A 4,496-nucleotide genomic window follows, 5' to 3' on the forward strand; every position below is an offset into this window, starting at 1 on the left:
AAGTACAACAATAAACTTTTAATAAGATGATTATTAAGATAAAACAAAATTATTAATTTGTAAAAATCTGAGTTTGCAAAGGGGGTGAATAAAGGGTTTTGTTATCAGTTTTGCTCATTAAATATGGATTTTTTTTTATGTCTGTAAAAGTTACACATTTAAAAACAATTAAGGCTCAGAACACATCAAAGTGCTGGCTTCAAAACTGCTAGTTTTATATATTTTTTAGTATTTCACCCTGTTTTACAGCACCCTGATTTATTTATCTTTTTACACTACTCTCATTTTGACTGTAGTTTATTGTCTCATTGTTTACTGTTATTGTTGTCATGTTCTGTCTGAAACAGATCTCGTTAGTAAATGAGTCTCCGTGCATGTTTAAAGGTTGAATGAAGAGAATAAAAACGTATCTAATTTCAAATAAAATCATAATATTCATTTTATATTTATTTATTTATTTATGAATAATGCAAATATGACAGCGATGATATCAGTAACATGTGTATAGATGATGTTTAATCTCTTTCATGGTTTTGTAAATTGTATTCCTTTATTAAAGGCTAAACGCTATTAGCTAGATTTGTTTATGTTCGTTTTTTTAAACAACCTAATCTTAAAATATTGTTTTTGAGAGTTTACTGTCTTCTAAACTTTAAGCAAAAAAAGAAAGTTTTATTTGACAAAGTTAAAGGCTAGTTTATGTTTGTTTTGTAGTTAAACAGTTTAGCTGCAGCGGTCTGACGCCATTTTTAAAGGAAACGGATAAAACTTCACTGAGCATGCGCAGAACGAACAGCAGTTCTCATTTTTTCCACTCAAACATGAGAGTTACGGTAAATTGTAAAACATGCAAAAAAAACAAAACAAAAAAAAAGGCAGTTTTGTTTTGTTTTTGTTTTTTTTTAACCCAAAACTTTTCAAATTGTGGCATGCGGATTTATTTCAAATTAATTAGATTGCTAGTCACTCAGCTAATAATGGCCATCACAAATATTTTTGTTTACATTTTTCATTTACTTATTATTTTTTCTGATTGGTTAATTGGTTTAAAAGTTTTGCGGGGAGCTATAAAAACTATATGTGGTTTAAAAAAAAAATTAAATCTGTTTTTTGGTCAAGCGATGAGGGCAGGCAGAGGTGAAACAATAAATGAATTAAATAAATAATTTCCCTTAGGGGAAAAATGAGGAGTTAATTTCCCTCACCTTAATACTGAGCTAAATGAAGTAAATATTGCTCAGGTCTAAATGATGCAGATGATTTTTAGGTCTTACAAAAATCACAAAACATTTTTTTTTTCTGGTTATTGTGCAAAAATATCAGAATCCTTAAATGAACGAACACGTTTTAAGAAAAATGCGCATGAGACTGCAGCACCTTTACCAGGTGAAGTGTTAACTGGATCAGCACCTTTTGAACCAGCTGAGGCCAGAAATCAAACAGATCTGATGCATGAAGGAGGAGATTATCGGGGACATCATGGTGACACAAACAGGCGCTGTTCCTCACAACAATGACCCCCCTGTGTCCCTGCATGCGACGCGCTGCGCCCCCGATCCACAAACCACCTTTTTTCTCTTTATGCCTCGATAAGGTGTAGTCCAGCATGATGGTCTTTAAAGAAAACCTCTGGTGAAATGTAAAGCTGTAAATAAAACGACACCCCCCCCCCCCCCCCCCCCCCCCACACACACACACACACACCTCCAGAACAAAGCTCCAGGAGCGCAGGAGCAGCACCGAGGCACAGCTGCGGGACTGGCCGGGCTCCTGCAGCCGCAGAGCGGGCAGCTGCAGAGCGCCGCCCCGGCGGCCCGGACTCACCGCTGGGGGGTCTTATGGAGGGTGCTGATGAGGACAAACACTTTAACACCCATGATGTTTACTGGAGCACAAAAGTGTTAATTAACAGATTCAATGATCAGAGAATGAGCCGTGTTTAAAGCTTTTTGGACTTGATGACCAAAAACATGCTCCTGTCACATTTAACAGTTATGTTTTAATGGACTGTTGCTGGAAAACCCTTAAACACGCTTTAATTCCATTAAAGATCCATTAAACATTCCAAAGATGTTATTTTAACTGAAACATAAAATTCTACTAAATGAATGAAAAAAAAAAGAACTGTGTAAGGAACGTTTTTTTAAACAATAATTTGCAAATATTGCTTTTATAATTAATTTCAATGTCCTAAGTCTTATTAATACATAATGTTTTACTGAAAACAGTCTAAAAATGAAAATAATAAATACTGGCTCCACTAAACTTGTGTGTTTAACACGTTAATATTAACCACAGTTTGTGTGTGTGTGTGTGTGTTTTAAAGCAACACAAACTGGAAGCAGGACATCTTTTATTCAGTAAAATGAATAAAAATGTGATAAAGTTTAGAACCTGTTCATTTTGACGGCTAAGATTAGAAACATCGGATTAACTAATTATTTATCAAACACTCAATTTTCACTTTTAGAAATGATGTCACTAAACCTTTTTTAAAGTTTCTGAAGCACAACAACAGAACTTTGCAGATTTCTTCAGGGTTCAGTTTTGGACATGTCAGACTGAAAGAGTCTCGTCTAAAGTTTTATATTTCAGCCTCTTTACAGTAAAAAGAGACTGAATGTTTTAGTCAGTTCTAAATGAATAAAACTAAAAAGCACAAAAAATAAAAATGTGCAACAAAAAGCCTTGAACATAAATCCATGAATTTATCTGCACCTAAACTGACTTAATGTTCTGAGAAAAATGTTAGAAAGAGGCTGGCTGGGGTGACATTTAAAGGCCAGCAGTCTGGGGGGTCCAGACCAGACCAGACCAGACCAGAACATCCTCCCAAAACCTGCATGGCCTCAACTCCATGCAGCCATGTTAATTATGTTTTATTAGTTTATGGTAATTATCCTGAATCCAGACCCAAATGTTAGAACTGTGCCAACATCTGAGAACGAAAGAAAAAGAAAGAAAGAAAGAAAGAAAGAAAGAAAGAAAGAAAGAAAGAAAGAAAGAAAGAAAGAAAGAAAGAAAGAAAGAAAAGAAAGAAAGAAAAGTATCCTTTATGTAAAGATAAATGAGAATCTCAGCTTAAAATCTGAAAATAATTCAGATGCTGCTTGCACCTGTGTTTGTCTGTTAGCAAAATATCTCATGAAGCAACAGATTAATTTTAATGAAACTCTCAAAAAGTAATCAATGCATGTACATTTATAATTGATTAACTTTTGGAAACAACCTAATTCAATATGGCTGACACAGCTAATAAAACATGGCAAACACAAAAATGTCTTTGCTTTAGCTGTTTCCACAGCTCTTGAGCTAAATCTTGGTGTGTTCGCAGCTTAGAGTCATTCTCAACACATTGTTTGAGCACCCACTTAGTTCGAGCACTAACTGTTCATGCGAAATCTGCTTTTTAAACTTTGCCATTAACTATTACAGTCAAATGTGTCTGTCTGTTAGCAAAACATCTCAAGACCAACTGGAACACTTTCAATAAATCTCTCAGGATATAACGATGTACGTCTGATTGACTTTTGGAATCACTCCAACTGAAGATGGTTGTTACAGTTAGCTGTGTGAACGTTTATGAAGCACTATGGGATCCGTTTATCTTCTGTACGTTTTCCAGCATCTTTCTCATTTCACAGTTTTTGTGCTATTTCAACAAATCATACATCAAAATGTTCAGCTCTTTTAGGAGAATCCTGCTATGACTTGGTATTGGTGCAACTTTAGCTTTTTGAAATATTTAGCCTTTTCTGCCATTTTAATTCCTCATAGAAAATGAAATTAGTTCATTTTACATCCTTCAGATCTTTAGCTCGATTTAGGCGTGAACCTTTTGCTGCTCCTTTCACATTTTGTTCTGGTTCAGCTTCTTTCAGCTTCCTTCTGCAAATTTAAACTTTTTCAGCAGCTAATTTCAGCTGTTTTGTTTTATTTTCATCTGTTCTGTGCTGCTTTCAGATTCTTTCTGCAAACAACAACATTTTTGTGCACCTTCTAACTTCTTTCTGTTAATTTCAGCTTGTTATGCTCTTTTCAGCTTTTTATGCAAGTTTCAGCTATTTCTGCTATTTCAGCTACTATTTAGCTGTTGTATGTTAATTTGAGCATTTTCAGCTAATTCCACATTTTTTGCAATCATTTCAACTTTTTTCAGCCTAATTCAATAAAAATGTGCTCTCTCCACTTCATACTGGTAATTTAAGCTTCTTTCTGCTTTTTTAGCTACTTTTCAGCTGTTATTTTTTGTGTGTGCTACTTTCATTTTTTTCCCCTATAATTTTCACTTTTTTGTGCCCAGTTCTACTTATTTCAGTCTACTGGGCAAACATGTTTTTTTTCTGCTTCCTTCTGCTAATTTAAGCTAGTTCTACATTTTCAGCTAACTTTTAGTATTTTTGTAGCTAATTTCAGCTGTTTTCAGATAAATTCATCAAGCCTTTCTTGGTAATTTCTGCTATACTTTCAGCCTAATTAACTTATTTCTGCTTATT

This window comes from Nematolebias whitei, chromosome 15 (genome assembly GCF_014905685.2).
Source record: "Nematolebias whitei isolate Nwh7 chromosome 15, NemWhi1, whole genome shotgun sequence".
Classification (NCBI taxonomy): domain Eukaryota; kingdom Metazoa; phylum Chordata; class Actinopteri; order Cyprinodontiformes; family Rivulidae; genus Nematolebias; species Nematolebias whitei.